Below are 25,160 nucleotides of genomic sequence, written 5' to 3'. Positions count from 1 at the left end.
TATACCGCGCTCATCAGGTTGTTTATAATGACGTCCCCCATTTTCCCCACAAATTGCATTTTGGTAAATGTTTGAAAATTAGGTTCTCTTGGCTGCTTCACTACAGGAGTTGCATGTTCTGTTAGGATTGATTAAATTAACACCATCTAAAATGTGATTTCTGTCATTCTGAGCAACGTAGGTTATACACTCATTAGTGTCCGGTTAAGTTATCAAATGGCTGTCAATTTTAAATCTTCGCAATTATGTTGTCCGGCAGAACATTTTTCTAACAGAAACCCTGGAGGGTCACACTCCTATCGATAACATTTTATTATAAAGTTATAAAAGTACAACTGTGCGTGTCGTGTTAAATGCATTCTGTCTTTACTAAAAATGTGATTAGTATTTTAATATTTATTTTATAATTAAAATGACAAAAGAACATTTGATTAATAAAATATTTTTAAAAATCAGTTGTCTTTCTGAAATGAAAGGGGGATGATGCAATATTTGCGACGGGGGAAGGAATCCAATTTCATTGGTCCTTAACTCACAGCTAAGTCAGAGTTAGCCTGCACCGGAGCAGGTTGGTTCTGAAGGATTTGTTGCCATAGAAATGTACCTGGATCAAAAAGGTCAGCCACTTTCATGGTACAGGTTATCCCGAGTTGACCAAAGTTAGCCTACCGAGTTAACTCCTCAAACCTATCCCAAACCTTAATCCTGCGAGGTTAATACCTAACCTTCAAGATTTTCATTATTTATTTCACTTAGTCCTGCACGTTCGGGCTAGGAGTTTAAGATTTTCTGCGTACCTTTCAATCACACCTGTAACAGAGTGACACAGTCTCAGATTTTTCACTTTAAAAAAGTCCAACAAAAGCCAATGATTGAAAAGTTGAACAAACCATAATTTTCTTGAACAGTGCAGATGCTAAGTTTGTTACCAAACAGATTTGTGCTGTTTATTTTATCTTTACATTTTTTTTACCTTTTACTGGGCAAGTCAGTTAAGAACAAATTCTTATTTTCAATGACGGCCTAGGAACAGTGGGTTAACTGCCTGTTCAGGGGCAGAAAAACAGATTTGTACCTTGTCAGCTCGGGGGTTTGAACTTGCAACCTTCCGGTTACTGCTCTAACCACTAGCCTACGCTGCCACCAATCTGTTACCAAACTTTGCATATGAACTGTTCAAGTAAATGTGTTTGACATTTTTCTGTAGACATTATTTTGAAGTAGTGCATAGAGTTGTATGGTTTGGCCGTCAGTCATATATATATATATATATATAGTCCTCTCACACTTCCGGCGCCGACAGAGATGGCCGCCTCGCTTCGCGTTTTTTGTTTTTTTACGTGTTATTTCTTACATTAGTACCCCAGGTCATCTTAGGTTTCATTACATACAGTCGAGAAGAACTACTGTATATAAGATCAGCGTCAACTCACCATCAGTACGACCAAGAATATGTTTTTTGCAACGCGGATCCTGTGTTCTGCCTTACTAACAGGACAACGGAATGGATCGCATGCAGCGACCCAAAAAAACGACTCCGAAAAAGAGGGAAACGAGGCGGTCTTCTGGTCAGACTACGGAGACGGGCACATCGTGCCCCACTTCCTAGCATTCTTCTTGCCAATGTCCAGTCTCTTGACAACAAGGTTGATGAAATCCGAGCAAGGGTAGCATTCCAGAGGGACAGAGACTAACGTTCTGTGCTTCACGGAAACATGGCTCACTGGAGAGACGCTATCCGAAGCGGTGCAGCCAACGGGTTTCTCCACGCATCGCGCCGACAGAAACAAACACCTTACTGGTAAGAAGAGGGGTGGGGGCGTATGCCTTATGGCTAACGAGGCATGGTGCGATGAAAGAAACATACAGGAACTCAAATCCTTCTGTTCACCTGATTTAGAATTCCTCACAATCAAATGTAGACCGCATTATCTACCAAGAGAATTCTCTTCGATTATAATCACAACCGTATATATCCCCCCCCATGCAGACACATCGATGGCTCTGAACAAACTTTATTCAACTCTTTGCAAACTGGAAACCATTTATCCGGAGGCTGCATTCATTGTTGCTGGGGATTTTAACAAGGCTAATCTGAAAACAAGACTCCCTAAATTTTATCAGCATATCGATTGCGCAACCAGGGGTGGAAAAACCTTGGATCACTGTTACTCTAACTTCCGCGACGCATATAAGGCCCTGCCCCGCCCCCCTTTCGGAAAAGCTGACCACGACTCCATTTTGCTGATACCTGCCTACAGACAAAAACTAAAACAAGAAGCTCCCACGCTGAGGTCTGTCCAACGCTGGTCCGACCAAGCTGACTCCACACTCCAAGACTGCTTCCATCACGTGGACTGGGACATGTTTCGTATTACGTCAGATAACAACATTGACGAATACGCTGATTCTGTGTGCGAGTTCATTAGAACGTGCGTTGAAGATGTCGTACTCATAGCAACGATTAAAACATTCCCTAACCAGAAACCGTGGATTGATGGCAGCATTCGCGTGAAACTGAAAGCGCGAACCACTGCTTTTAATCAGGGCAAGGTGTCTGGTAGCATGACAGAATACAAACAGTGCAGCTATTCCCTCCGTAAGGCTATCAAACAAGCTAAGCGTCAGTACAGAGACAAAGTAGAATCTCAATTCAACGGCTCAGACACAAGAGGCATGTGGCAGGGTCTACAGTCAATCACGGACTACAGGAAGAAATCCAGCCCAGTCACGGACCAGGATGTCTTGCTCCCAGGCAGACTAAATAACTTTTTTGCCCGCTTTGAGGACAATACAGTGCCACTGACACGGCCTGCAACGGAAACATGCGGTCTCTCCTTCACTGCAGCCGAGGTGAGTAAAACATTTAAACGTGTTAACCCTCGCAAGGCTGCAGGCCCAGACGGCATCCCCAGCCGCACCCTCAGAGCATGCGCAGACCAGCTGGCTGGTGTGTTTACGGACATATTCAATCAATCCCTATACCAGTCTGCTGTTCCCAAATGCTTCAAGAGGGCCACCATTGTTCCTGTTCCCAAGAAAGCTAAGGTAACTGAGCTAAACGACTACCGCCCCGTAGCACTCACTTCCGTCATCATGAAGTGCTTTGAGAGACTAGTCAAGGACCATATCACCTCCACCCTACCTGACACCCTAGACCCACTCCAATTTGCTTACCGCCCAAATAGGTCCACAGATAAAGCAATCTCAACCACACTGCACACTGCCCTAACCCATCTGGACAAGAGGAATACCTATGTGAGAATGCTGTTCATCGACTACAGCTCGGCATTCAACACCATAGTACCCTCCAAGCTCGTCATCAAGCTCGAGACCCTGGGTCTCGACCCCGCCCTGTGCAACTGGGTACTGGACTTCCTGACGGGCCGCCCCCAGGTGGTGAGGGTAGGTAACAACATCTCCTCCCCGCTGATCCTCAACACTGGGGCCCCACAAGGGTGCGTTCTGAGCCCTCTCCTGTACTCCCTGTTCACCCACGACTGCGTGGCCACGCACACCTCCAACTCAATCAAGTTTGCGGACGAGACGGCCTACAGGGAGGAGGTGCGGGCCCTCGGAGTGTGGTGTCAGGAAAATAACCTCACACTCAACGTCAACAAAACTATGGAGATGATTGTGGACTTCAGGAAACAGCAGAGGGAACACCCCCCTATCCACATCGATGGAACAGTAGTGGAGAGAGTAGCAAGTTTTAAGTTCCTCGGCATACACATCACAGACAAACTGAATTGGTCCACTCACACAGACAGCATTGTGAAGAAGGCGCAGCAGCGCCTCTTCAACCTCAGGAGGCTGAAGAAATTTGGCTTGTCACCAAAAGCACTCACAAACTTCTACAGATGCACAATCGAGAGCATCCTGGCGGGTTGTATCACCGCCTGGTACGGCAACTGCTCCGCCCTCAACCGTAAGGCTCTCCAGAGGGTAGTGAGGTCTGCACAACGCATCACCGGGGGCAAACTACCTGCCCTCCAGGACACCTACACCACCCGATGTTACAGGAAGGCCATAAAGATCATCAAGGACATCTACCACCCGAGCCACTGCCTGTTCACCCCGCTATCATCCAGAAGGCGAGGTCAGTACAGGTGCATCAAAGCTGGGACCGAGAGACTGAAAAACAGCTTCTATCTCAAGGTCATCAGACTGTTAAACAGCCACCACTAACATTGAGGGGCTGCTGCCAACACACTGACACTGACTCAACTCCAGCCACTTTAATAATGGGAATTGATGGGAAATGATGTAAATATATCACTAGCCACTTTAAACAATGCTACCTTATATAATGTTACTTACCCTACATTATTCATCTCATATGCATACGTATATACTGTACCCTATATCATCGACTGCATCCTTATGTAATACATGTATCACTAGCCACTTTGACTATGCCACTTTGTTTACATACTCATCTCATATGTATATACTGTACTCGATACCATCTACTGTATCTTGCCTATGCTGCTCTGTACCATCACTCATTCATATATCCTTATGTACATATTCTTTATCCCCTTACACTGTGTATAAGACAGTAGTTTAGGAATTGTTAGTTAGATTACTTGTTGGTTATTACTGCATTGTCGGAACTAGAAGCACAAGCATTTCGCTACACTCGCATTAACATCTGCTAACCATGTGTATGTGACAAATAAAATTTGATTTGATTAACTTTGCAATCACTGGTTTTTGTTTGACAAAACATTTTAAAGCGAAAAATATGGAGTCTCCGTGTCACTCTGTTACTGTGAAGTTGCACTGAACCAGACATCAAAAGAGAGTACTTGGTCGAAGCTGCTTGTTTGTGTAAAGATAAGGAAATAACCCTGCCGACTTTGAGCTTGTCAGTGTTGACATTCTTGGAACACATGCTCAGTGAGTGGTTGTGGAGAAATCACGGCTGCTGCTCCACCCCCTCCAAAAAAATGTTTTGTTGGTTAACCAAGAGTCATCTGTTCTTTCGACATTTTAAACATCTCTTTTTCCAACATATACACATCCAGTATTTGAATACAAATCAACTGTATGCACTGAGCTTGTCTGATGCTTTAAGCGCACGGTTTGATGAAATAATTAACAAAAAAGACACACAAATGTCTCAAGGTCAAGATAACCAGAAGAACAAAAAATAAAAACAGTTTGACCCTCCTCCCTCTGTTGCTGGCTTTCACAGATTCTGGTGTTAGGGAGTTTTCCTGCCCACTGCGCTTCTACATCTGGCCGGCTGCGCTTCTACATCTGGCCGGCTGCGCTTCTACATCTGGCCCGCTGCGCTTCTACATCTGGCCCGCTGCGCTTCTACATCTGGCCCACTGCGCTTCTACATCTGCATTGCTGGCTGGTTGGGGTTTTAAGCTGGGTTTCTGTACATCACTGTGAGACATCGGCTGATGTATGAAATAAATGAGGCTTTATAAATACATTTGATTGATTGAAATTTGATTGTTATGCTCCTGAAGTTGCAGGTAATTGCAGGCACCTTTGTCTATTTGGAGTGTCAACGTATCTTAATTATGAATAATTTTGCACGCCCAATTTTTCAGTTTTTGATTTGTTAAAAAAGTTTGAAATATCCAATAAATGTCGTTCCACTTCATGATTGTGTCCCACTTGTTGATTCTTTACAAAAAAATACAGTTTTATATCTTTATGTTATGTTTGAAGCCTGAAATGTGGCAAAAGGTTGCAAAGTTCAAGGGGGCCGAAAACTTTAGCAAGGCACTGTGTGTGTGTGTGTGCATGCATGCATGCATGCGCGCGTATACATACACAAAGGACAAACAATTCACACAATGAAATTATGGAACAATGAATGAGCTTAAATATGGGAAAGAGCACATTGTGGAGAGAGACACACCATGTGTATCTTAGCAACACTCCCGTTCTTCTTGACTCAACATATTAAAATTATACCCAAGACATATTATATTCACACCTACTGTAGGCCTAAGGAATACTCTCACAACCGGTGTCAGGTCCAAAGCAGGCACCATTTATAGAAAACCAATTGCAATTGAACTTTTTTTCTCTTCTAAAATTTTATTAAAATTGCTGAGCAGGCCAAGGCAAATAATGCCTTACGTTGCCGATGCTGGTCTTACATGCTGACCAGATCGCTCGTGTTACGTGCACAAGCGTTGCAAAATAAAAATGTACCCACACACAGGTTTATTCGATCATTGCATCCAAACTGCTCACGAGCGTCTGCATAGCCAGACGCTAAAATATAACTATTGGTGACTCTTGACGCTGCAAGTCCCACCTCTCCCATCTCCTTATGGGTTGTTAGGAGCATATACCCAAGTGGGTGATTGAAAGATGAACTGAGGTCCACACTCCAGTCCAGTTGGTGGTGGTAATGCACCTTAAAGCTGGTTTCCAACCGCCAAATAAGAAAAAGCCTGAAGAATGAGCGATTAACTAGAACGAACTTGGTGTTCCGTTTTATCTGTAGATGAAATGTCGGAGTAGAGGACCTTGTGCATTTCAGGTAAAACAACAACCCAATGTTTATATCCCAGGACAGATTAGCTAGCAACATCAAGGTAGCTAGTTAAATTGCCATGAATGCTTTTAGATCTGTTCCTAAACTAATATAGTTGGCTCGGAGTTCATATTGATATCTCTACCTGCGTGTTCTGATTGCGTCTGGCGTGCCTGGTCAAGTCAACATGTTAGCGTGATGGACTGTGCCATCCCGGCGGACTCAATGAGTTAGTCCACTAAGACAGGCGCAAAAATCATACAAGTGTCTCTGGTGTCATGAAGATTTATCAATTTGCAAACGCTCTAAAAAAAAAAATATAAAAAATAAAAAATAATCTGTCCAACACAGCCAATCAACCAAATAATCAACTAAATGGGGTCAGCACTAGGATAAATAAACTACACTGGCTGTGAAGAAAAATAATACTACTCTCTCTGCATCCCAATCAGCACCCTATCCCCTATATAAAAGTGGACCGCTACTTTTGACCAGGGCCAATAGGGGTCTGGCCAAAAGTAGTGCACAATAATAGGGAATAGGGTGTAAATTGGGATCATTACATTTACATTACATTTAAGTCATTTGGCAGACGCTCTTATCCAGAGCGACTTACAAATTGGTGAATTCACCTTATGACATCCGATCAAGCCTTATGTCTGTTCTTATTTGTCAGTGGAACAATGTGGGTGTTTCCTTTTTTTTTTTTTTACGCTCGATTCATGTGATTCAACAAAGATATGGTCTGTTCGCGGCCTTTCAGAGCAACACTTCCACAAACATTCAGGCGAGTGAAGTCAGCTATGGCAAATTTAGCCCAACATATATACACAATAATCTTAAATTTGATCGCACTGTTGTTGCAGGTCATTTAAAAACGCAAACTTAGTGTATTCAAGGTTTAAAAAGGCTTCCGAAGTTTGTCATTTACAATTTAAAATTTCACTCTTGATTTGCGCCAACTAAGAATGTAACCCCCGACAACAACAAAAAATACCATGAATTATAATGCACATTTCCTGTAGCTACAGGATCATTTATAATTCAACACTAGTTTTAGGCTTCATAAGGGAGTACATGTGAAGGATTAGTTATGGGGCGGCGGGGTAGCCTAGTGGTTAGAGCGTTGGACTGATAATCGAAAGGTTGCAAGTTCAAATCCCCAAGCTGACAAGGTACAAATCTGTCGTTCTGCCCCTGAACAGGCAGTTAACCCACTGTTCCTAGGCTGTCATTGAAAATAAGAATTTGTTCTTAACTGACTTGCCTAGTAAAATAAAGGTAAAATAACAGACAGTCCTCATTATAAATCAGCTCTACCTTCTTGCTCTTTGTGCTGTTGTCTGCGCCCAATAATGTTTGTACCATGTTTTGTGTTGCTACCATGTTGTGTTGCTGCCTTGCCATGTTGTTGTCTTAGGTCTCTCTTCATCTTGTCGGGATGTGTGTTTTGTCCTATATTTTTTATTTTAATCCCAGCCCCTGTCCCCGTAGAAGGCCTTTTGGTAGGCAGTCTGTAAATAAGAATGTGTTCTTATACGACTTGCCTCGTTAAAAGGTTATACAAAATGAAAGAGCAAGAATGAGAACATTTGAGGCATCTAATTTTATCGCCTGCAATTATATCAAAACACACTATTCTGTGCAAATCAATTAATCCACAACAGTCCAGCTCTTTATTTCTCTTTTTAGTCTTCCGAAGCTCCAAAGTTCACTTGGCCCGATGCCCACCCAAACTGTATGAATAATGAGGCATCCCAAATTGCATCCCATGGCCCTCTCGTGCTCTGGGTCAAAAGTAGCACACTATGCAGGGAATGGGGTGTCATTTGGGATGCCGTAAATAAGTTAGTTGGTAGGAAAATAATTCATTTGGAATAACACAAAGAGACAACGATGATTATATAGAGAGACGGAGAGAGAAAAGGGTTGAATGATCATGCACAAAGGATAGACCGCTCTGTCATGGGACCCAGCGAGAGAGAGAGAGAGAGAGAACTGCATCGTACCAGCAGCATTCTTTATAGGGTACAAGAGCAAGACAAAGGAGCCACAATCCACCCATTCATTATCAGTTACAGTATGCTAATAAATGTAGATGGATGGGTAACAGGCAGCATTTTACCCACAGTTAGTCTCAGCAAAGAAAGAGTCAGAACCATTTGGACAAATATTTGCAAATGAAGGCTGTAGTCATTAGCCATCATTCATAAATGTTGATCAATTCAATTACACCCCATTCTTATGCTGCTTTTAGGTCTTAGTATTTATTTATTTATTTTTATTTTTTTTAAACCTCAAATATTTGAGCGGTTCTGGACCAGTTCTGACCAACATGTCGGTGTACACACAGTAGAAGGCCATTTGGTTCTGGGTGTCGAACCTCTCTCTTCGAGGTTAAGGACCAGTTCTGACCAACATGTCGGTGTACACACAGTAGAAGGCCATTTGGTTCTGGGTGTCGAACCTCTCTCTTCGAGGTTAAGGACCAGTTCTGACCAACATGTCGGTGTACACACAGTAGAAGGCCATTTGGTTCTGGGTGTCGAACCTCTCTCCGAGGTTAAGGACCAGTTCTGACCAACATGTCGGTGTACACACAGTAGAAGGCCATTTGGTTCTGGGTGTCGAACCTCTCTCCGAGGTTAAGGACCAGTTCTGACCAACATGTCGGTGTACAACGTACTCTGTGAACGTCACAGGGTACAGTACCTTACAGTGGCAGAGAGTCCCATCTGTCTCCTCTCTGCTACCACTCTGTCAGTGGAGCTGATTTCAAGTGTCAGGTTTCACTCTCCTCATTTGCATAGGGAGTGACGTGTCACATTTTCTGGCCTATCCAGACAAAGAACTGGTTTCTTCTGCGTGTGAGCGACGGAGCCTGGGAAACGACATAGTAAAAAAAAGGGGACTGGCTAGTGAATCCAGAAATGGTGGATTCACCTCGCTGTGGTATTCTGACAGGTTTAGATCTCTCATCATGACAAAAGTCAAGAATCCGTAGACATTCGAATGGGTGTTTCTGAGTTGTTAAAAGGACGATCTGTTGAAAATGTTCTGTCGTCAGTTACATGAAATGGAGACAAATTTGTACAAATACCATTCATATTTATTTTACAGTTATAAAAAGGTGAAGTCTTAAACTAAGACATTAATAATTTGAACTATTGAGGAGTTCTAAAACCTGAATAATTGTTATTATCATCAGGTTTCCTATTGGAATATGTTTCTGTACAGCACTGAGATATCAGCTGATGTACGAAGGGCTATATAAATACATTTGATTTGATATTGAGTGGCATAGTCTAGCTGGTACACCAGAAGTTAACGGGTATCTGTCAGGGGATGGGGATGTATTGGGTAAAAGGAAAGGCAGTCAGGCACTGATAAGGATGGAAAGAGGGGGGGGGGGGGTTCGAGGTTAGGTTACCTTAAGGGAGAACAGTTTATTGCCCGCCTCACTTAATTTCCTGCCTAGCAACAAAGGCGTGATGTTTAGAGAGGAGGATGTCACCCATATTATGGGATAGATATATTGATCTACACACACAGCGCCTTGCAAAAATTATTCAGCCCCCTTGGCGTTGTCCCTATTTTGTTGCATAACAACCTGTAATTTAAATGGATTTTTATTTGGATTTAATGTAATGGACAAACACAAAATAGTCCACATTGGTGAAGTGAAGAAAAAAATATATAAAACAGAAAAGTGGTGGGTGCATATGTATTCACCCCCTTCGCTATGAAGCCCCTAAATAAGATCTGGTGCAACCAATTACCTTCAGAAGTCACATAGTTAGTTAAATAAAGTCCACCTGTGTGCAATCTAAGTGTCACATGATCTCAGTATATATACACACACACACACACCTGTTCTGAAAGGACCTAGAATCTGCAACACCTCTAAGCAAAGGGCACCACCAAGCAAGCGGTACTATGAAGACCAAGGAGCTCTCCAAAACAGGTCAGGGACTGTTGTGGAGAAGTACAGATCAGGGTTGAGTTCTAAAAAAATATCCGAAACTTTGAACATCTCACGGAGCACCATTAAATCCATTTTCTTTTTTTTTTATAATTGGAAAGAATATGGCACAACAACAAACCTGCCGAGAGAGGGCCGCCCACCAAAACACACAGACCAGGGCAAAGAGGGCGTTAATCAGAGAGGCAACAAAGAGACCAAAGATAACTCTGAAGGAGCTGCAAAGCTCTATAGCGGAGATTGGAGTATCTGTCCATAAGACCACTTTAAGCCATACGCTCCACAGAGCTGGGCTTTACTAAAGAGTGTCCAGAAAAAAATAAGCAAACGTGTTTTGTGTTCGCCAAAAGGCATGTGGGAGACTCCCCAAACAGATGGAAGAAGGTACTCTGGTCATCAAGGAAAACGCTATGTCTGGCCAAACCCAACACCTCATCAACAATAGAACACCATCCCCAGTGAAGCAAGGTGGTGGCAGCATCATGCTGTGGGGATGTTTTGCCATTGGCATGGACTGGTCAGAATTGAAGGAATGATGGCGCTAAATACAAGGACATTCTTGAGGGAAACAGGTTTCAGTTTTTCAGAAATTTGAGACTGGGACAGAGGTTCACCTTCCAGCAGGACAATGACCCTAAGCACACTGCTAAAGCAAAATAAGTGGTTTAAGGGGAAACATTGAAATGGCCTAGTTAAAGCCCAGACCTCAATCCAATTGAGAATCTGTGGTATGACTTAAAGATTGCTGTGCACAAGCAGAACCCATCCAACTGGAAGGAGCTGGAGCAGTTTTGCCTTGAAGAATGGGCAAAAATCCCAGTGGCTAGATGTGCCAAGCTTAGAGAGACATACCCAAAGAGACTTGCAGCTGTAATTGCTGCAAAAGGTGGCTCTACAAAGTATTGACTTTTGGGGGGGGGGGGGTGAATAATTATGCATGCTCAAGTTCTGTTTGTTTTTTTGTCTTGTTTGTTTGACAATAAAAAAAATATTTTGCATCTTCAAAGTGGTAGGCATGTTGTGTAAAACAAATTATACAAACCCCTCCAAAAAAAATCAATTTTCATTCCAGGTTTTAAGGAGACAAAATAGGGGGGGGAAAAACCACTGAATACAACACTACCACTGGGGGGGGACCCACTGTATAAAACACTACCACTGGGGGGGGGGGGGGCACTGTATACAACACTACCACTGGGGGGGACCACTGTATAAAACACTACCACTGGGGGGGGGACCACTGTATAAAACACTACCACTGGGGGGACCACTGTATAAAACACTACCACTGGGGGGGACCCACTGTATAAAACACTACCACTGGGGGGGACCCACTGTATAAAACACTACCACTGGGGGGACCCACTGTATAAAACACTACCACTGGGGGGACCCACTGTATAAAACACTACCACTGGGGGGGACCCACTGTATAAAACACTACCACTGGGGGGGGGACCCACTGTATAAAACACTACCACTGGGGGGTGGACCACTGTATACAACACTACCACTGGGGGGGGGACCCACTGTATAAAACACTACCACTGGGGGGGGACCCACTGTATAAAACACTACCACTGGGGGGGGGACCCACTGTATAAAACACTACCACTGGGGGGGGACCACTGTATACAACACTACCACTGGGGGGGGGACCCACTGTATAAAACACTACCACTGGGGGGGACCCACTGTATAAAACACTACCACTGGGGGGAGGGGGGGGACCACTGTATACAACACTACCACTGGGGGGACCACTGTATAAAACACTACCACTGGGGGGGGACCACTGTATACAACACTACCACTGGGGGGTGGACCACTGTATACAACACTACCACTGGGGGGGACCACTGTATAAAACACTACCACTGGGGGGGACCACTGTATAAAACACTACCACTGGGGGGGGACCACTGTATAAAACACTTCCACTGGGGGGGTGGACCACTGTATACAACACTACCACTGGGGGGGACCACTGTATACAACACTACCACTGGGGGGGGGACCACTGTATACAACACTACCACTGGGGGGGGGGGGGGGGGGGGGGCTGTATACAACACTACCACTGGGGGGGGGACCACTGTATACAACACTACCCCTGGGGGGGACCACTATACACACAACCACGTAATAAAGCAAAAACAGGTTTAGAATTTACACCATCATGCTGGTTGAAACCAAGCCATGAGGTTGAAGGAATTGTCCGTAGAGCTCCGAGACAGGATTGTGTCGAGGCACAGACCTGAGGAAGAGTCCCAAAACATTTCTGCAGCTTTGAAAGTTGCCAAGAACACAGTGGCCTCCATCATTCTGAAATGGAAGAATTTTAGAACCACCAAGACTCTTCCTAGAGCTGGCCGCCCGGCCAAACTGAGCAATCGGGGGAGAAGGGCCTTAGTCAGTGAGGTGACCAAGAACCCGATGATCACTCTGAAAGAGCTCCAGAGTTCATCTGTGGAGATTGGAGAACCTTTCAGAAGGACACCAGACCATGACAGACCGCATGGAGTTTGCCAGAAGACACCTAAAGGACTCTCAGACCATGAGAAACAAGATTCTCTGGTCTGATGAAACCAATATTGAATTATTTGGCTTGAATGCCAAGAGTCACATCTGGAGGAAACCTGGCACCATCCCATGAAGCATGGTGGTGGCAGCATCATGCTGTGGTGATGTTTTTCAGTCTCAGGGACTAGTCAAGGGAAAGATGAAGAGCAAAGTACAGAGATATCCTTGATGAAAACCTGCTCCAGAAAGATCCGGACCTCAGACTGGGGCGAAGGTTCACCTTACAACCGGACTACCACCATAAGCACACAGCCAAGAGAAAGCAGGAGTGGCTTCTGGACAAGTCTCAATGTCCTTGAGAGGCCCAGCCAGAGCTCAGAATTAAACCCGATCGAACATCTCTGGAGAGACGCTCCCCATCCAACCTGACAGAGCTTGAGGGGATCAGCAGAGAAGAATGGGACAAACTCCCAAACACAGGTATGCCAAGCTTGCAGCGTCATACTCAAGAAGACTTGATGCTGTAATCTCTGCCAAAAGGTGCATCAACAAAGTACTGAGAAAAGGGTCTGAATACTTATGTAAATGTGATATCAGCTTTTTATTTGTAATAAATTAACAAACATGTTTTCGTATTGTCATCATGGGGTATTGTGATGTCATCATGGGGTATTGTGATGTCATCATAGGGTATTGTGATGTCATTATGGGGTATTGTGATGTCATCATGGGGTATTGTGTGTAGATTGATAAGAAAGAAAAAAAATGAATCCATTTTAGAATAAAAGGCTGGAAAGTAACAAAATGTGGAAAAAGTCAAGGGGTCTGAATACTTTCAGAATCCACCGAATTACTATATGTGCCTTAAAAGGACGGTTCCAGAACATTCTAGAACTATGCAGCATTACTCGATGGTCATCACATTAAAAAGTATTACTGTTGTACATGTCTATTTAGGCAGAAATCTACATGTTGTTCTTAAACACAGAACTAACTAGTTCCTAACTTGATATATAAAAAATAAAAAAAAATGAACGATCACCTGAAACCTTTCCAATCCAAGTCCATACCCATTTTATGTTTATTAGACCTAGAAAAAGGTCTACTATTTGCTGGACAGAAAATCAACGATGACAAAATTCTATGCAATGATTACATCATTCTGTCATTTCTAGAATGGCCGTGGTCAATACTTGGGTCGATAACCCCACAGTGGCCCGTACCTCAAAGACAAGTAGCAAAAATGAGATCAAGTAGTGTCTCAAAATGGTAACCTAACCCCCCTATGTTGTGCACTACTTCTGACTACTTTAAAACCAGACCCAGAGCTCTGGTCAACGGTAGTGCACTACATGGGGGATAGGATACCATTTGGGACAAAGCCCTGTGTTTTACTGTGACCACAGCAGCAGTGTGCACGGAAACCATCAGAAAACAAACAGATGAAAACAGACTGAAAGCAGAGGGGGACGACATGGAAACCGTGTTTACATGATAAGGGTCACAACAAAACGGAAAGAAACTTTTTGGACTTATAAGAAAAGAAGTCGTAGAAGAAATCCTAAGAAACTTTTAAAATATATATATATATATTTCAGTAGCAAACGTTTTCCCCATAGTGAGCCCCATTGAATATGACTCTGGTCAGCTGTAGCTCTGCTAGGTCCAGGAGTCTCTGCCTTCTACAGCCAACTTGTACCATCTAGCCCAGGGCTCTCCAACCATATTACTGGAGATTATCCATCCAAACCCAGTTGTAACTAACCTGATTCAGCATATCAATCAAATTATTAGAATCAGGCACACTGCAGGATGGTCGCTCTCCAGGAACAGGGTTGGAGAGCCCTGATCTCGCTTCGCTCTTAGTTTGCCCTTATCTCTCAAAATAAAGGACTCTGGTCAAGATACAAAAAGCTGATTACACAACAGAATAGTGTTAAGGCTGTTGTTGTGATCAAACTGAGTGAGTGTGTAGGGCAGGCTTGGTTTCTGAATTTTGCTGACGGAAAATAAAATTGAGATAGTGACACCATCAGCATGTTCTGTGAGTGAAACTACAGGATGACTTCACTTTTTTCTCTCAAATGCATCAACTGTACATACACGCAGAGGACTTTCCCAGGATGCATTGTGTTTTGTGGTAGTCCCATTTTAGACTTGGTAATAATGGTGATCTCCTATATACAAACATTATCTTACTATAAAAAAGAGAATTCAAACCACAAAAAAAAATTGTTTTAGGGCTGGAAAAAAAAAAGCTCCTAAAAGACAGGAAATAAATTCAACTGAGCACCGTAAAAGCCTCAACTTCACCCATACAAAGCAAGGAACAAGCTAAAACACAGAGAAGAACTTCTCTGGGCAAAGTAGGCTCAGCTGCTTCACTACATAGAGCACTAGACCAGAGCCCTGTGTGTTCCCTATACAGGAAATATGGTGCCATTTGGGATTCACTCACACCTCATTACCGTGGCGACGGGCTAATACCGCACGTGAGCGACTGACTGAGACCAGTGATACTGACAACCTGAAATGTCTGGTGTCGTTGATTTGGAAAAACAAACAAAAAACAACAACAACAAAATGGGCAGAGAGACATTTCCTAGACCTTCCTCTTCGTCGGCTGTGCGACATACAAGCTGACATTTGCAAGCACTGCTACATAAAGAGATGTAGGCTAGCTTGTCTGCCTGGTAGCTTTAAGGAGGGGGAACAGAACCCTGATGGGGTGCATGTGTCTGTTCACTATCGGAGAAGGGATCAGACAGTCTGTGTTCCAAATTGCACCCTCATGCCTATATAGTGCACTACTTTAGACCAAAGCCCTATATACTGCACTACTTTAGCCCAGAGCCCTATATAGTGCACTACTATAGACCAGAGCCCTATTCCCTATATAGTGCACTACTTTAGACCAGAGCCCTATTCCCTATATAGTGCACTACTATAGACCAGAGCCCTATATAGTGCACTATTATAGACCAGAGCCCTATATAGTGCACTACTATAGACCAAAGCCCTATATAGTGCACTACTTTAGACCAGAGCCCTATATAGTGCACTACTATAGACCAGAGCCCTATATAGTGCACTACTATAGACCAGAGCCCTATATAGTGCACTACTTTAGACCAGAGCCCTATATAGTGCACTACTATAGACCAGAGCCCTATATAGTGCACTACGTTAGACCAGAGCCCTATTCCCTATATAGTGCTCTGGTCTAAAGTAGTGCACTATGTGCCCTGTGCAAATTTGAGACAGACCATACCTGCTTACTCACTCAGTCTGCTACCAAAACACAAATCAGCCTGAGGGGGATTAGCTGGCTCCAGAAAGGACCCCCCATTCTATATCAGCTCTATTTTAATTCACTTTCATATATTGGGACACATTTTGATTTGACTACGGACTTACTGTCAACTACGTATCACATAACGTGAGTGTCAAGACGCAGAGGAGTTTCAGGCTATTGCTTGTGGCGAGAGGACAAGAGTTAGAGACCTACTCCAGTCTGCTATCCTGTATAGGTGACAGTGATTCAGTCAACCTATAGGGTCGAGGAAGAGGGATAGTTGGCCACGGGTGACTTCCTGTGACCAAATCCATCTTGTCATTTCTGTAACCATCTCTGAGACGGTGACAGAGCTCATCAATGTGGTGGGAGGAGAGTGGCAATAACTAAGTTCTTGCTTATCACTAGATAAGCAAGAACTGTGTGTGTGTGTGTGTGTGTGTGTGTGTGTGTGTGTGTGTGTGTCAGGGTTTCCGTTAGCCGGCAATAGCTGGCTTTTGGTCGATAAATAAAAATTGTTGCTGGCAAAGTGACAAGAAAGAAAAAAAAAAACATTGCAAAATAATGCCTTTTAGCCTACCAGTCGATGGAAATACATTTGAATGGTCATGCTTATCGGTTTTATAGGTCAATTTGCATAACTTAGCGGAATTAAACTGGCGGCGTGTATTTTCGTTAGTCGTTATGTATTTTATTTATCACGAACCAACAGCATACAGACACAGAGCCGAGATTGAGCGGGGGGGGGGGGGGGGAATAATTCAGACAGTACGAGAGCAGCCGCTACAGATTGTCAAAACAGCACAGAAGTTACCGTCTAAAGTGAAACGTGAATTTTATTTGTATTTATTTTTTATAAGCCTAATAATTGCACAACAATTCAAAATGCAATCACGTGTTACAAATGGCATTTTTTTTTTCTATCAAAACTGTTCCTATTTCTCCACGCACGCTTCCAATTCACCACTCAAGTGCATAGGCTTGAGCTCCTGAGTGACACTGCATCTCAGTGTAAGAGCCATCACTGCAGTCCCTGGTTCGAATCCAGGTATGGCCGGGGGTAGGCCGTCCTTGTAAATAAGAATTTGTTCTTAAACTGACGTGCCTAGTTAAATAAAAGGTTAAATAAATAAAAGGCAATGGTACGCAGGCTTCAGTGCATCACACACCACTTTGCATTGAGCTGAAGGAGGCAGTAAGTTGTATGAAAACATATACTGAAAATTGTTTGCAACCTGAACGTCTTGGTTCATGTTATGAGGCATGTCGTCTTACCTCGCTACAAAGTAGCCGAGCCAAATCAGACCATAGAAACGAGGAGGCAATAAAAGGGACTTACATATGCCACTGAAACCAGTAGCCGATTTCCCATGCTAGTTGATGACAATCCCAGTCATATGAGCAACCCATGCTAGTTGATGACAATCCCAGTCATATGAGCATCCCATGCTAGTTGATGACAATCCCAGTCATATTAGCATCCCATGCTAGTTGATGACAATCCCAGTCATATGAGCATCCCATGCTAGTTGATGACAATCCCAGGTCATATGAGCATCCCATGCTAGTTGATGACAATCCTAGTCATATTAGCATCCCATGCTAGTTGATGACAATCCCAGTCATATGAGCATCCCATGCAAGTTGATGACAATCCCAGTCATATTAGCATCCCATGCTAGTTGATGACAATCCCAGTCATATTAGCATCCCATGCTAGTTGATGACAATCCTAGTCATATGAGCATCCCATGCTAGTTGATGACAATCCCAGTCATATTAGCATCCCATGCTAGTTGATGACAATCCCAGTCATATTAGCATCACATGCTAGTTGATGACAATCCCAGTCATATTAGCATCCCATGCTAGTTGATGACAATCCCAGTCATATGAGCATCCCATGCTAGTTGATGACAATCCCAGGTCATATGAGCATCCCATGCTAGTTGATGACAATCCCAGTCATATGAGCATCCCATGCTAGTTGATGACAATCCCAGTCATATGAGCATCCCATGCTAGTTGATGACAATCCCAGTCATATGAGCATCCCATGCTAGTTGATGACAATCCCAGTCATATGAGCATCCCATGCTAGTTGATGACAATCCCAGTCATATGAGCATCCCATGCTAGTTGATGACAATCCCAGTCATATTAGCATCCCATGCTAGTTGATGACAATCTCAGTCATATGAGCATCCCATGCTAGTTGATGACAATCCCAGTCATATGAGCATCCCATGCAAGTTGATGACAATCCCAGTCATATTAGCATCCCATGCTAGTTGATGACAATCCCAGTCATATTAGCATCCCATGCTAGTTGATGACAATCCTAGTCATATGAGCATCCCATGCTAGTTGATGACAATCCCAGTCATATTAGCATCCCATGCTAGTTGATGACAATCCCAGTCATATTAGCATCACATGCTAGTTGATGACAATCCCAGTCATATTAGCATCCCATGCTAGTTGATGACAATCCCAGTCATATGAGCATCCCATGCTAGTTGATGACAATCCCAGGTCATATGAGCATCCCATGCTAGTTGATGACAATCCCAGTCATATGAGCATCCCATGCTAGTTGATGACAATCCCAGTCATATGAGCATCCCATGCTAGTTGATGACAATCCCAGTCATATGAGCATCCCATGCTAGTTGATGACAATCCCAGTCATATGAGCATCCCATGCTAGTTGATGACAATCCCAGTCATATTAGCATCCCATGCTAGTTGATGACAATCCCAGTCATATGAGCATCCCATGCTAGTTGATGACAATCCCAGTCATATGAGCATCCCATGCTAGTTGATGACAATCCCAGTCATATGAGCAACCCATGCTAGTTGATGACAATCCCAGTCATATGAGCAACCCATGCTAGTTGATGACAATCCCAGTCATATTAGCATCCCATGCTAGTTGATGACAATCCCAGTCATATTAGCATCCCATGCTAGTTGTTGCATCTTTAGATCTCCACTCTTTGTAACAGATATTTTCATCTCAGTTTCATGAAACCGCTGGCATGTACGGTACGCTTTTTGACAATGGTGTATTTTTCCCCATCAATTGCATTACGGAACCAACATTTGCATGTGGCCTACAGTCTTGTTGCGCATTGCTGCGCTTACGTGTATACATAATGTATCAACATTTGAATCTGAATGTTCTGATCCATCAGCCTCATTGCTTTTTAACATGTTTTGTATGTATCCTAGGCCTACTGGTTGTATAAATGTGGGATCCAATCGACCCACAACTGTCCCAGAGTCTGTTTGGAATAGAGTATTTCTTTCTCGACAAGCTGACCAATAGAATAGGTTAACTTTTCTGCTAGTAGATTGAGATAGGCTTGTGATTTTTGTTGTTCATTGCTGGTCTTGTAGACTAAGGGGAAAAAAAGTGCGCACAGTTATTATAAAATCTTCGATCTGCGCATCGGAATTCATTAAGGACGCACACGCCATTGCATCCTCGAGTTGATTGTTCGGTGAAAACAAATGACCATAATCTGTATGTGATTTTTGTCATTCTGAGCAAAGTGGGTGGATGCCCTAATCAGGTTACGCACCCAGTGAGTACGAGTCCGGTACATTTCTGAAATATCCAGTAAATTAAAATATAATGGAACAGTCAAATGTCCAGTACCTCATTTTCCTGAGGAAACACTGGTGTGTGTGTGTGTGTGTTTCTGCTCATAACTAAATACAACCATTCAGTTGTGACCGATGCTTAGCACTGGCCAATGATGAGCAGAGTTGAAACGGCATGTTTTTTTGCTGAACCTTCACACAAAACATCCTACTTTGTACAATAAAAAGATATTGACTTGAACACTCAGACAAAAGTAAGTATTTTTCCAAATGTCAAAAGAAGAACCAAATCAATTAAAAGTGCACTGAAAAATAGAAAAGTTCTCTCTTCAAAATAAGTTGGGAGCTTTAGTGCACTGAAAAGGATGGTCAAAAAGCTAGGATACCTCCCGGGTTACTCACATAATTCACATTACTTCCTCCCATAACATTTTGTGAAGAGCAGACCACATTCTCTGTTAAGTTGGGCTTTGAGGGAATCTCATGCTTTTCATTAAACTGGCTCAGCTGGAGTATGGGGGGGGGCAAAAGAGAGGGAGTGTGAGAAGAGCGAGAGAGAGCGAGAGAGAGCGAGAAGAGCGAGAGAGAGAAGAGCGAGAGAGAGAGAAGAGCGAGAGCGAGAGCGAAGAGCGAGGGAGAAGAGCGAGGGAGAAGAGCGAGGGAGAGAGAGAAGAGCGAGGGAGAGAGAGAAGAGCGAGGGAGAAGAGAGAAGAGCGAGGGAGAGAGAGAAGAGCGAGGGAGAGAGAGAAGAGCGAGGGAGAGAGAGAAGAGCGAGGAGAGAAGAGGAGAGAGAGAAGAGCGAGGGAGAGAGAGAAGAGCGAGGGAGAGAGAGAAGAGCGAGGGAGAGAGAGAAGAGCGAGGGAGAGAGAGAAGAGCGAGGGAGAGAGAGAAGAGCGAGGGAGAGAGAGAAGAGCGAGGGAGAGAGAGAAGAGCGAGGGAGAGAGAGAAGAGCGAGGAGAGAGAGAGAAGAGCGAGGAGAGAGAGAAGAGCGAGGAGAAGAAGAGCGAGAGGGAGAAGAGCGAGGGAGAGAAGAGCGAGAGCGAGAAGCGCGAGAGCGAGAAGAGCGAGAGAAAGAGAGAGAAGAGCGAGAGAGAAGAGCGAGAGAGAAGAGCGAGAGAGAAGAGCGAGAGAGAAGAGCGAGAGCGAAGAGCGAGAGCGAAGAGCGAGAGCGAAGAGCGAGAGCGAAGAGCGAGAGCGAAGAGCGAGAGCGAAGAGCGAGAGCGAAGAGCGAGAGCGAAGAGCGAGAGCGAAGAGCGAGAGAGAAGAGCGAGAGAGAAGAGCGAGGGAGAGAGAGAAGAGCGAGGAGAGAGAGAAGAGCGAGGGAGAAGAGCGAGGGAGAGAGAGAAGAGCGAGGGAGAGAGAGAAGAGCGAGGGAGAGAGAGAAGAGCGAGGGAGAGAAGAGCGAGAAGAGCGAGAAGAGCAAAAGCGAGAGAGAGAAGAGCGAGAGAGAGAGAAGAGCGAGAGCGAAGAGCGAGAGAGAAGAGCGAGAGAGAAGAGCGAGAGAGAAGAGCGAGAGAGAAGAGCGAGAGAGAAGAGCGAGAGAGAGAGCGAGAGAGAGAGCGAAGAGAGAAGAGCGAGGGAGAGAGAAGAGCGAGGGAGAGAGAAGAGCGAGGGAGAGAGAGAAGAGCGAGGGAGAGAGAGAAGAGCGAGGGAGAGAGAGAAGAGCGAGGGAGAGAGAGAAGAGCGAGGGAGAGAGAGAAGAGCGAGGGAGAGCGAGAAGAGCGAGAGCGAGAAGAGCGAAAGCGAGAAGAGCGAAAGCGAGAGGGAGAAGAGCGAGAGAGAGAGAAGAGCGAGAGCGAAAGAGAAGAGCGAGAGAGAAGAGAGAGCGAGAGAGAAGAGAGAGCGAGAGAGAAGAGAGAGCGAGAGAGAAGAGAGAGCGAGAGAGAAGAGAGAGCGAGAGAGAAGAGAGAGCGAGAGAAGAGAGAGCGAGAGAGAAGAGAGAGCGAGAGAGAAGAGAGAGAAGAGCGAGAAGAGAGAGCGAGAGAGAAGAGCGAGCGAGAAGAGCGAGCGAGAGAGGAGAGCGAGCGAGCGAGAGAAGAGAGAGGAGAGCGAGCGAGAGAGAGAAGAGCGAGAGAGAAGAGCGAGAGAGAAGAGCGAGAGAGAAGAGCGAGAGAGAAGAGCGAGAGAGAAGAGCGAGAGAGAAGAGCGAGAGAGAAGAGCGAGAGAGAAGAGCGAGAGAGAAGAGCGAGAGAGAAGAGCGAGAGAGAAGAGCGAGAGAGAAGAGCGAGAGAGAGAAGAGCGAGAGAGAGAAGAGCGAGAGAGAGAAGAGCGAGAGAGAGAGAGAGAAGAGCGAGAGAGAGAGAGAGAAGAGCGAGAGAGAGAGAGAGAAGAGCGAGAGAGAGAGAGAGAAGAGCGAGAGAGAGAGAGAGAAGAGCGAGAGAGCGAGAGAGAAATGGGGTAGAGATAAAGATAGGAGAAAAGGAGAGAGGGGATGGCGATGAGCCTCCCTCTGAGGAACATTCCATGATTCATTGAGTTGTTTCCTGAGACAGAAAGAGAGCAAAGTCACACCAGCAACGACCCTTTGACAGACAGCACCCGACTGCAAGCAGGGCAGCCGGTCTTAAGAGGGGGCCAGAGAGAGGCGAGCATTCAGATGAGCCGAAGCGTCTCCTCCCTTGCTTTGTGTCCTCAACTCCTCGGTGGAACGCCAACGAGCCCGAGGCCCCACTCCAATACCTTTACAATGCTGAAGTCACCGGGCGACTAGACTGAGGCCCCATTCCAATACCTTTACAATGCTGAAGTCACAGGGCGACTAGACTGAGGCCCCATTCCAATACCTTTACAATGCTGAAGTCACAGGGCGACTAGCCTGAGGCCCCATTCCAATACCTTTACAATGCTGAAGTCACAGGGCAACTAGCTCGAGGCCCCATTCCAATACCTTTACAATGCTGAAGTCACAGGGCGACTAGCCTGAGGCCCCATTCCAATACTGAAGTCACAGGGCGACTAGCCCGAGGCCCCATTCCAATACCTTTACAATACTGAAGTCACAGGGCAACTAGCCCGAGGCCCCATTCCAATACCTTTACAGTGCTAAAGTCACAGGGCGACTAGCCTGAGGCCCCATTCCAATACTGAAGTCACAGGGCGACTAGCCTGAGGCCCCATTCCAATACCTTTACAATGCTGACGTCACCGGGCGACTAGCCTGAGGCCCCATTCCAATACTGAAGTCACAGGGCGACTAGCCTGAGGCCCCATTCCAATACTGAAGTCACAGGGCGACTAGCCTGAGGCCCCATTCTAAGTCCCAGGGTGAATCTCACTAATATTTACTTGATTCCTCACATTTCCCTTTTCGTCTCCTTCTCAAAGAACATTAGAGCAGAAGATTGAAGGTTCCTTCCCTTGGATTTTCCCCCGACAATGCATTTTTGAGAAGGATGATGCTAGGAATCAAGGAAATACAGTTGAGATTCCCCCATGGCTCCACTTCCTTGTTCTTGCCGTGTTGGATCCGTGGTTTCCTCTAGAGAAGAATGAGGATTTCCTTGATGGTTTCCTGAAGGAAAGAATGAATGAATGAACGGTGCTTGTTTAAACCACCAATCCTACGGGACGGACGCAGTTGGAACCACTGAACTTCACACTCTGCTTCTTAAATGAAGATTTCAGTCACTTCATGTGATTACATTCTGACACAGGGCGTACAGCCTCTTCTGTAAAAGAGTGGTGTTTCATTCCAGTAGGATCACGGTGATTCAGAACTCCATCGCCGTGGTGATTCAGAACTCCATCGCCGTGGTGATTCAGAACTCCATCGCCGTGGTGATTCAGAACTCCATCGCCGTGGTGATTCATATCAGTTGATATTTTTTTTCCATAGTGTAGTTTGTGTCCAATGGGTTGAGGCTGGGTGCCATCGTGATCGTCGTTAAGTCAGTAATACACCCTATTACCTATGTAGTGCACTACTTTTGACCGTGGTCCATAGGGCTCTGGTCAAAAGTAGTGCACTATGTAGGGAAGAGGATGCCATTTGGGATGCAAAAAGTGTTTCTGAGACAAAGGAAGTTGCATAACATTGGATATATCCTGCTGCACTGTCTACGGGTGTCAGCGTAAAGCGTCTTCATTAAGCCATACTTCAAAAACCAATGTAGTTTATTAAGCGCTATTCTAGAAGGATCATTAGGCTACAGAGCTTTTACTTTACATTAGGCTACAGAGCTTTTTAATGTAGGGCCCTATAAAATCACGGAATACAGACATTAAAACCGAATTCAACAAAGCTGAAAAATTAAAGTGTGAAAAATTGGGGGGAAAAAAACAGAAACCTGGAAAAAAAAATGGAATATGGGAGAACAAAACTAAACAGAATCAGGCATCATGACAGTGTACTGCAGTCAGCGTCTGTGTGATAATGGCGGAGGTGCATGACAGACCTGGGGAAGGGAAAGCAGTCAATGTTTTGCCCTCAAAGGAAAAAAAAAAAAAAAAAAAAAAAAAAAAAAAAAAAAGAGCTTCCTCATTTGCTCCTCACTTCCCTAATTCTAAATGGTGGGGTCCTTTCCAGACCACGTCTGAACATGTTCCTAGCAGTCATCCTTGCTTCCTACGTCCTTGTTCTGGCCTAAAATTCCTCAGCTCCCTCTAAAAAGCGCTTTGGAAAAGGTCAGTAAAGTGAGGGGGGGGGGGGGGGGCTTGTATCCGTTTGAGAGGGAGACTGACACACACAGGATACTTCCCTGTGCCCAGACAGCCTCCGTTTTAAAATAAGGAGTGGTAGAACAGGTTAAGTTAGTCAGTGACTTGTTGACATGCGAGATCAGGACACCTGTATAATTAGGGAGCAGGTAATAGGCAATATCAGGGCTGGAGGGCCTAGTGTCAGTGGGTTTTTTAGTTTCTCCTTTCAATGAATCCCTAGACAACCAGGTGAGGAGAGTTCTTTAGTAATTAATTATCTTAATTCATCAATCAAGTACACGGGAGGAGTGAAACCCCACTGTCACTCCATCACTCCGTGGAACGAGTTTGACACTTGGGCTAGATGCTACCTCAGAGTTTGTGAGCTGGTGATAGGTCATTCAGCAGGCCGTGAGCCTTTTCCCTGTTAAAGTCAAGTGAGGACTACCGAAATGCAGAGAGAGACAGGGAAATTAGTTTAGACAGTACAGGGGCTTGTCCAGTATACAAACAGTGTGGAAATTTGCAGATGCAAATACACAATATAGAACAATGCCACCGACATTTTGCACTGTTCAGGCTTTATTATAATTCTGACA

The 25,160-nt window shown here is 44.6% G+C and overlaps 2 protein-coding genes across 3 annotated transcripts in view; one reads left to right on the top strand and one right to left on the bottom strand.

Moving 5' to 3' along the window:
• LOC135513724 (anthrax toxin receptor 2-like) overlaps positions 1-25,160 on the top strand; it is a 1,178,227-nt gene that overhangs the window by 771,409 nt on the left and 381,658 nt on the right. The gene's annotated exons all lie outside the window — the stretch shown is intronic.
• The window catches only part of LOC135513722 (BMP-2-inducible protein kinase-like), a 124,707-nt gene that overhangs the window by 98,116 nt on the left and 1,431 nt on the right, over positions 1-25,160 (bottom strand). The gene's annotated exons all lie outside the window — the stretch shown is intronic.

This window comes from Oncorhynchus masou, chromosome 25, assembly GCF_036934945.1.
Source record: "Oncorhynchus masou masou isolate Uvic2021 chromosome 25, UVic_Omas_1.1, whole genome shotgun sequence".
NCBI classification, from domain to species: domain Eukaryota; kingdom Metazoa; phylum Chordata; class Actinopteri; order Salmoniformes; family Salmonidae; genus Oncorhynchus; species Oncorhynchus masou.
Note: the sequence above shows the minus strand (reverse complement) of the source record. Positions and strands in the feature narration are given on the sequence as shown.